The sequence below is a fragment of the Crocodylus porosus genome, unplaced genomic scaffold (genome assembly GCF_001723895.1).
Source record: "Crocodylus porosus isolate Cpor-Errol unplaced genomic scaffold, CroPor_comp1, whole genome shotgun sequence".
In the NCBI taxonomy this organism is placed as follows: Eukaryota; Metazoa; Chordata; order Crocodylia; family Crocodylidae; genus Crocodylus; species Crocodylus porosus.
The window spans coordinates 21,814,619-21,824,241 of record NW_017728917.1 but is presented as its reverse complement, the minus strand read 5'-3'; the positions used below and the strand labels follow the sequence as shown (position 1 = coordinate 21,824,241).

General features: G+C 41.0%; 1 protein-coding gene and 2 long non-coding RNA genes across 4 annotated transcripts in view; 1 reads left to right on the top strand and 2 right to left on the bottom strand.

Annotated features, from left to right (window-relative positions):
- ERC2 (ELKS/RAB6-interacting/CAST family member 2) overlaps positions 1–9,623 on the bottom strand; it is a 951,034-nt gene that overhangs the window by 655,548 nt on the left and 285,863 nt on the right. The window lies entirely within an intron of this gene.
- LOC109311321 overlaps positions 604–9,623 on the top strand; it is a 13,583-nt gene continuing 4,563 nt past the window's right edge. The window contains exons 1-2 of the long non-coding RNA XR_002101476.1: positions 604–670; positions 4,157–4,161. This is a non-coding gene — a long non-coding RNA (uncharacterized LOC109311321). The remainder of the gene's footprint in view (positions 671–4,156; positions 4,162–9,623) is intronic.
- LOC109311319 overlaps positions 3,982–9,623 on the bottom strand; it is a 9,793-nt gene continuing 4,151 nt past the window's right edge. Inside the window, exons 2-4 of the long non-coding RNA XR_002101473.1 lie at positions 5,910–5,912; positions 4,933–4,936; positions 3,982–3,993 (exon numbers count right to left, since the gene is read on the bottom strand). This is a non-coding gene — a long non-coding RNA (uncharacterized LOC109311319). The remainder of the gene's footprint in view (positions 3,994–4,932; positions 4,937–5,909; positions 5,913–9,623) is intronic.

Below are 9,623 nucleotides of genomic sequence, written 5' to 3'. Positions count from 1 at the left end.
GGGCTGGACTCGATGATCTCCTGAGGTCCCTTCCAGCCCTAATGTCTATGAAATCTATGAAATCACCAACTACCTGAGATTTGACAACAAAATGACACATGAGGAAAGGAGAGCTGTGGACAAGCTTGCTGCCTTCAGAGATATTTGGACACAATTTGTGGAGCAGCTCAGGAAACGGTATATTCCAGGAATACACCTGATGGTTTATAAGCAGCTAAATGCATTCAGGGGTCACTGCCCCTTCAGACACTATATGCTCAGCAAGCCTGCCAAATATGGCTTGAAATTTTGGTGGCACTGTGATACAGCAACATCATATCCCCTGTCTAGAGACATCTACCTGGGCAAGAAACCAGAAGCTCCATGCCAAGGTAATCTTGGTACCCAGGTTGTTGAAAAACTGGTTCATCCTCAGTACAAGATGGGAAGGAATATTGTGTGTGACCTGCCAGAAAGACTGCTACAGCAGCACTTGACCTATGTGGGTACAATTCAGAAAAACAAGCCAATATCCCAAACCGAATGCAAGCAACTGAAAGAAGGGGAATTTTTTCATCCATTTTTGCTTTTGATAGGAAACTCACCCTAGTTTCCTATGCGGTGAGTTTCCTATGTTCCAAAGAAGTCCAAAGTTATGCTGTTGCTATCAAGCATGCACTATGACCTGTCAGTGGGTGGAGAGCAAAGAAAGCCAGATATCATCCATGACTACAATAAAAACAAGGGTGGGATTGATAACCTTTACCATTCAGTCCATATCACCAGTGGCGACACATAGGGCGTGCATGTGCACCCCCTGAGAGTGCTGGTGCGCACCATGACCAGCCACACTTGCCACTTAAGCGATGGGTGGGGGGGCAGGCGCGAGCACAGGAGTTTGGAGAATAGTTGATCGACGGACAAATAAAACGAAGATTGGTGGATACACGTAATCTGTCTAAGTGCATCAAGTCTGGTATGACTGCCCTAAATTACAAATTACCACAATGCACCCTAGTAGAACCTTCTGCAAACATGAGTGGTCATTGTGCTTTTTGTTCAAGGAGATGACTACAAAACCCAAAAATGATGCAAAGATTGTAAGCAATATTTAGTTAAAACAGATGGGAAATGTTTTTGGAAGTAACTGTTAGTTTGAAAACAATGTGCTCAAGACTTAGCAAATTGTTCATTCATGTTTTGAAACTCTAAAAAAAAGTTTAAATTTTGTTCATAGTTTAGTTAAATAATATTTTGGGTTCCAATCATCATAAATACTCTTTCAAACAATCTGTATATTTGTTGGAGGTCCACAGGGTTTGCCAGCAAGGGGGGGGGGATGCTGGAATGGAGGGAGGAATTTGCCTCAGGAGCCATGGCAGGCCAGCATCTTGCCATGCCCAACCCCTGCTCTGGCTAGAGAGCAGCTCAGCTCACTGAAGCAGAGCCCAGCCCAGCTCTCTGGAGTAGAGCCCAGCCCAGAGAACATGCTGGGATGCTGGGGGTCTCTGATTTAACTTAAACCAAAAAGGGGTTTGGGACAGACATTGCATACACCGGTTTGAGTCAAATCAGTTAAGTCTGATACTATGTTCAACCAGGTTTATCTCAAACTGGTTTCAGCCATTTTCAAACTGGTTTATGTCCACTGAATGTTTAAACAAGTTTCTGATCATTTAAACAAGTTTATATGTAATGTCTGTCCCTAGCCAGAAAGCTCTGCAGAACTCCCACCCCCCAAAATCCTTCTCCACTCATCAAACAGTTTACAAAGTTTGTAAATTGCACTCAAAAGTATGTTCACTTTCTAAGAAGCTCAACTGTTTGAGGGGGGCAAAAAACCTAAATCCCAGCATATCAAAACTATACACTAATTACCTTAAGGATGCATGATCCATTTGTGGGAAATTTTTAAGGGATGGGGGAAGGGACTACATCACATTTTCACAGTCTAGCAAAAAAAGGTCACCTTATTTAATAAAAATTAAACTTTCAACATTTAAATCCCCTCCCCTGTTAGAAGCATAAAATTAAACAGTCAGAAAAGGAAGTTAAGGAAGATATAAACATGCATCAGACTATAACAAAAAGCATATTACAAACCCAATGGTTGAATGATTGTGAAGTGTCAAACTATGGAGTGCTAGGAGTAGATTTACTGGCTTCTGTCAACCTTAAAAGAAAACCTAATCTCAAAAAGAAAAACTCTCAATAAGAATAGCATGGACTTCCTGACTTAATTATCAGGTAGAGTCCTAGGAAGATCTGTCACTAGCCCTCACAAGGGAAGAGTCAGACTCAGGTAGCCAATTACTCACAGATGCAAAAACAATTTTTAAAAAACCTACAGTAGTGTGCAACACAAGCAATGCCAGTCCATATTGGCCCACACAACTTCTGTGGCTCAGTCCCCACAAAGCTACTCTTATTTTTCCATGACAGCTTATTTAAATGTCTAGTGTATAGTTTATACAATTAAGAGACTCTATGCAACTGTAAGACTTACTGGAAACATAGGTGAAAAGGCTGGTCTGTCTTCCAAAAGCTTTGCTCACAGACATATAACTAATATCCCTGCTAGTTTGAGACTGGGTGGTACTGGCTAAAATATGGGAATGACACAAATTCCCATTCTACAGATTTTCCCTAGGGATACTGCACAATAAAAGGCAGCATCTAATCTAACACCTGTCCACTTCTATATTTTATGCACCTTTACACTACCTAGAACTTGTTCTCTTGTATGCACTTTTCTACATACCAAAAATAGGTGAAAAACAATTTCATGTTTGTTCCTCAGATGGAGACAAATTAAGTCAGCAAAAGAAGAATTACATTTGACTGAGAGCCTAACTTATTATATGCCCTTTACATACAGTGACAGATCTTCCAAATTTCTTGGAAATATGCTAGTACTAAGTTAACAACTGGTGTTAACAATTAATATGGATTGACCTTCAAAGGTATACTCTATATTTTTTGTGTGTAATTCACTGTTGGAACTAAACATTAATAAAAATAAAATTATGAGAACTCCTGGCGAAGCAGAGAGTTTGCATAGTGACAGAGAAAAATGCTGGCTACACTACCCTAGAAGCCAAAATATGTACTTTTACTGATAAGTTACAGTTTAATTACCAAAGGGCTTTTTTGTAATTTTTAAATAGAATCTTATCTTAATTTCACTTAAATTTAGGATTTATAGTTTTTAATCTGCTGGTATTCATATTCAGTCTTAAATTCTTCTCTCCCTCTCTCTCTCTCTTTTGGCTATTACTGTCTAGGAATAAATACTAGCATATGCCTTGATTCCTCATTTTTTCCTTTGTCTAAATTAAGTTACTAATTTAATACTAAGTATGTTTCTTGTTTTCCAGTTCCCCCAGACTCCACAATGTACTTTCCCAAGCAGAGGCTGGTTTCATCTATATTTATTTAAAATTAAGTTTGAAGTATCATTAGTTCAGGCTATTTAGTATTTAAACATCAGGCTTCATTCAGACAATACCATCAAATCTGGGTCTCAGCATATTTAGTGATATACTTATAGCAAAAGTCCAATGCTGCACAAAGTGGAGATTTTACTGTTCTGTGGATACAAAGTTCTCAGGTGACAATGAGCCTTCTAGGCTAGGGAAATAAATTACACATAAACTGGTATAAATCATCGGAAACCGGTTCAAATCTGTAACACAACGGAAAATTAGTGCAGAGAAACCACTCAAAATGGCCAAAACTGATTTAAGATAAACCTGGAGGGATGCAGTATCAGACAAAACTAATTTAGGTTAAATCAGTGTATCAAACGTCTGTCCCAGATCCTCTCCAATTTCAATCTAACTCACAGTCCCACGGTTTCCCAAGTTGCTTTGCACCTTCCCCACATACTCTCCCTCCTCCTCCTCCACAAGATAGGCAGGCTAGCCTTGGCCCAAGCTGTCTGCTCCAGCCAAGCAGGGAGGTGTGCTCTTAGTGCCCCCCCCCCCTGCAGCTTTTGGCACAGGGCAGGGGGCACTACTCTGCAGGCATGTGGCTGTATTTCCAGAACCAAAAGTGAATGTTCACTTACTTATTGGTTCAATCTACATAGCTTAGACTAACCTGCATAGATTGAATTGATTCAGCCCTAGGCTTTTTGACTGTCTGTACTTATCCTCAGAGAAGGGACATCTTTCAGCATTAGTCATGATCATAGGCAAGGAATATCACAAGTTTTACCCTTTCTTCTCTTTGATGTGAAGAGCTGAACCCTCTATTTCTTTTGTATTATCCCTCACATGGTCTAGTCTTAAACAGCTGACCTATTCCATTCTCTTTTGCTAGGGGTCAGACCTAGAACTGACTAAACTGGCTTTGAGCATAAAGTATTAGAACTGTTAGGCAGCTGGATGTGACCACGTACTTTGTACTTTTAGAATATCTGTGCATATAATTGATTTTGCTTACCATCCATTTTCTTCATCTTCTAAACAAACACTCAATTTTTTCAACCATGAAAATTAACCAGCTCACTTAGAACCATTTCTACACACTTGTATGGTGGAATTTTATTGTTATTTATGTCATTCCTACTTAATTACTTTAAAAAATAATTATTTATCAATTATTACCACACTAGAAACTGAAAAATACCCTGATAATGAGGAAATTCTGCCTTAAAAAATAATACCGCATCCCAGCTACTGTAATTTGGTAAGCACTGACTTCTGAAGAAAGCTCATAAACATCTTAATTATAATCAGATGCAATAAGTGCTGTGTTCAGAAAAAAAGACTACAGGGAAAACGTGTTTATGGGAAATATGAATTGCAACAGTTCAGTCTGCATCAAAGGGTTGTTACATGTTACACTTAGCACTTGTTAAGTGCACTTAAAATGTTAGCACCTGAGCATTCAAGTAGTAAACACATGCTAAACGTGCTAAGTACTATCATATAGTAGCAAAGTTAGGACTTTTCTGGCTAGAAGTATCTCCAGTTCCTATTATCTAACATATGTTGAGCTAAAGTCTAAAGGTTCCACGGAGGTAACAGGATCAGAGACTAGTTGGTGGGCCTGGGACTGACAATCAACTGTTTTTCAGTCAAAGCCCCCTGACAGTGCAGTGGAAGGGCTGGAACTCCATTTCTCTCTTCCTCCACATATAGTGCAATACAGGACTTGGCATCCAGTCTCCATGTAGGATCTGGGTCCCATCACTTCTTACCTCCACGCGGATTCCCAGAGCTGGCTACAGAAGGGAAGAGTGCAGAACCTGGTGCAGAGTCAGGTGTTATACAAATAGAATTTTTGTTTATTGCTTTTAATCTTACGTATTTTCTTGAGTTTTGCATTGCCTTAAGAAACTCTATTTTGTATTGCTCTGTAGCTTGACATAAGCGCTCAACCTTTGTATGCTGTATGTGTGAGAGAAAGGGTGGAAGTGTGTCTGTGGAAAAGGACTGACGATTGGCTGAAGACTGGCTGGCAACTGGCTGAAGAATGCATACAGATAAAAGACCAAAACAAAAAGAACCCACCCCAGAACAGCAAGAGAACAACGGCAATCGACCTTCAAAGAAGACCATAGTGATAACACAGCAAAAGCCCAGAGGGCTGGGAGAATTGACAAGGCTATAGAAGATGGGGTGAGACATATTGATTTTGGGTCTTGTTCTGCATGTCATCTTGGAGCATCAGTTCGCCAGACGAGATGGACTGGCAGGAGCCTGGCTCCTACTCATGATCAATTTGGCTGGCCACTAAGTTGATCCAAGCACCGATAAGATTGGTAACGTATTGGGGTATGAATGTGGGGGGGATGCGCGCGCACGTGCACGCATGCACATTAAGCACTTAATATATACAGCACTTCGCCTTATCCACCTCATAAGGTCTCACTTGTGATTTGAGCAATTAGCAATTTCTGTAACAAAGGAGCACTATGGGACCCTCTACTCTGTCTGAGCTGGATCCCAGGTCTTACAGTGCTTTCTGCCTCTGCATCAGAGTCTGGGACCCACCATGGAGGCAGATAGCAGCACAGGACCATCTCTGCTTGGCTCTACACTGAGACCAAAAACGACTCGGGTGGATACTACAATCTATATTTAGACAATAGCAAGCATTAGTATGAGACTGCTCAGAACACTGAGTCATATTACTGCTTACTATGATCTAAATATAACATGTGCTAAGTGTCCTGTGTTACAAGGCCCTGTTTCATTATAATGCATTCTTGAATGTCACTTTTAAGACTTGGAACAGAGAGCATTTGCCTCACTAAATATTATTCCAACAAAATAAGAGAGACTAAAAATTCCACCAACCGTTTGATATACATACACCAAAACACAAAAAAATAATTTTATAGCTGCTTGACAAATACATCATAATCTCTGTAAATTCTAGGTGGAGGTGCAGGTTGCAGTTTTGCCCATTAAATAGAGCCAATCAGAAATGATGAAGCTTATAGCCTGACGTCACAAACTTAGTATTTTTATATCACACTCTGATACCTTCCATCTGACTATATCAATTTCTGTTTAGCTATTTTCATAGAAACAGATTCTTTGAATTAATAATTAAAAAGAAATACTGGACTATGGTGTAAATGAGAATGATATTGGGCAACACAAGGATTTCTCTTGTTTTTATGAATTGAGCCCTAAGGCTCAAGTTGTCCTAGTATCTTGTTCTTTTACTTTTCTTGGAATTGGTCTGCTTGTCTGACCAGCCCATGTCCTCTTTCTCATCTGCAGTCTTAGCTAACTTTCAAGTGTGGAAATCTCCTTTTTTTCTTATAGATACCAAGATAAGGCAAATGCCAACAATCTGATGCAAAAGATCCATGGACTTTTTTAGAGGTGTAGGTATTTTCAACTATTTATTTCTAATGAAAATTTAGATATACAAACTATGGTCTTACCAGCAAAAATAAGCTTGCCCGTTTGCACATCTGCAAGGAGAAGTTATTTTTGTTTGTTTGTCCTATACATAAGGAAACAAATAGATGTTATCATTTGTAGCTAGTATATTTAGAAATTTGAAATAAAAAGAGATATACAAATAATGACAAGACATTAACCAAACATGAATGAATTTGTTAAAGGGAATAAATCTGACAAACAATATGAACAAGATGTGTTAAAACCTGTATGGAAAGTCCATATATATATAACAGCAAGTTAACTAGGTTTATAAATTTATTTCTGTTCTTCCAGAAACTGTCAAACTTAAACTGTGTCACCAGGAGAAGGCTAAATGTCTAATGTTCCCTTTCAAAGCTATACAGCTAGATGGCAACTAATTTAGAAGCACCACTGACAATATTAACAACATACTACGCTGCAACTTGCAGCATAGAGAGGCCCTTTGTGATGAAACATGATGACTCAGAGCATTACTTGAAAAAGCTGAAAAGAATTATGTTGATGAACAAAGGGACAATATTAATGGTATGACAGCAGTGATGGTCTTCGATAGTTATATATCTACTGCCCCAAGTACAATAGTACCATAACTGTAGTTACAAAAAGGCTGTTCTCATTAGCCATGCTAAAGCATGGTAAAGTACAAATGCAACCAGAAACCATGTTTTCCACTACCCCAAAGATTCTCTCTCTCTGTATAAAAATCATACAGAACAACACACATGAATTGAGTCACAGGAAAAGATTGTTAAAAGTGGGCTACAAGAAAAAAACATCAGACTCACTGCAAACACGTTTGAAGGGTATAGGCAAGTCTCTAATGCACCCATCTATGTAGTAGCAGTCAGCCTAACTCTGCTTCAGTTAGGCAGTTTTATTCTCAAATCTGCAATCCAACCAAAAAGTCAAAAACAATATGTTCTCTCTCTCACCCAAAGCAAAACTAGTATAATACACTAGTTATCTTTCACAACAGAACTGCTCCTTCTCTATCTCTGAACTCTACAGCAGCCATGATCTCCCAGACCTGGGGGTTTCACACCCCTCTGAGGCTGGGAGATCACAGCAGCCATGATATTCCAGCTGTATGGATGCATAAAAATCCATGGCAGCTGCAATATCCCAACCCTAACAATTTCAGCTCTCAGCCATGGAACCTTGCTTCTTTCTGGTGCAGAGAGTGCCCAGGATTAGGCTACCCTTACACTGGCAATAAAGCCCAATGGGATATAATGCACAATTGCATCCCAGTACCATGGGTTTCATGCACCCCCAGAGCTGGGAACTCAAAGCGCCCTGTGGCTGCCAGGACCCAGCTGGGTTCCAGTACCGGGAGGTGGACTTCCAGGACCGAGGGTCTGCAGCTGCTGGGGCTGAGAGTCTCCTTAGTTGTTGGACTCCCAGCCCTGGCTGGGCATGGTGCAGCCCTGCCACATGTACAAATGGCTCAATGGCAACCAGCTATAAAGTCAAAACACATGTTTTAGGTCTAACTTTATAGCTGGTTGGAGCTTTTTTATTGTGTGATAAGTACTTCGTGTGTGTAGCTACTCCCAAGGTAACTGTGCTATTAACCAGTTAATTGTGCGATACTTGTAATATGTAGAGAAGGATACAAATGTACTGAAAACCTAAGGAAAAAAATCACATGGAAATATATAACACATTTACAACACAATTATGTTGTGAAGAAAGCCTTTTATTGAAATGCATACATACAGCCCCTCTACATGTGAAATTAAAGGCACAATGGCATCTAATGCACAGTTCATACAATCATGCCCCCTACCATGCCACATGTGCATGGCAGAAGGCACAATAGAGATCACGCACTAGATCCCAGCACATCTTATTGCTGGTGCAGAGGGAGCCCAATCCCAGGCTCCCCCTACTCTGGTAAACTCCCACAGCTGGAGCCCCACGCACGTCAGTTAAAGGACTCCCAGTCATGGGAGTGCCCCATACAGCCATCACCAGGGAGGACTATACTGCGGTTGCTCGGGAATGCAGAGGGGCAGTCAGGAAGGCCAAGGCACAGATGGAACTGGGACTAGCTACCTGGATTAAGAACAACAAAAAGTCCTTTTTTAAATATATAGGGGGCAAAAAGAAGGTACTGGGTAACGTGGGATGCCTGCAAGACACGCTAGGAAATTTGGTCGTCACACCAGACGACAAAGCTAACCTATTTAACGACTTCTTTGCCTCCATTTTCCTGAGCAGGGACCAGATTAACCCCCCACTGAACCCCCCTCAGGCCCCAGGGGAGGCGCACCTAGGCCAAGGGTCAGTGAGGATCTAGTCAGGGAACTTCTGGAGGGACTGGATGTATTTATATCAGCTGATCTGAATGATCTCCACCCCAGAGTGCTGAGGGAATTAGCTGAGGTCATTGCGGGACCCCTGGCATGGCTTTACAAGCACTCATGGTGTGGTGCCAGAGGACTGGAAGAGGGCCAATGTAGTTCCCACCTTCAAAAAAGGGAGGAAGGACGACCTGGGGAACTATAGGCAAGTTAGTCTTACCTCGATCCTGGGTAAGCTTTTTGAGAGAATTATTCTGGCACATGCCAATGAAGGGCCAGCAGGGGAGATTATGCTTAGGGGCAACCAACACAGGTTCTTTAGAGGCAAGTCCTGTCAGACCAACCTGGTGGCCTTCTACAACCAGGTCACCAAATCCTAGGACGCAGGGGTAGCAGTGTACATAGTCTTTCTGGACTTTCGGAAGGC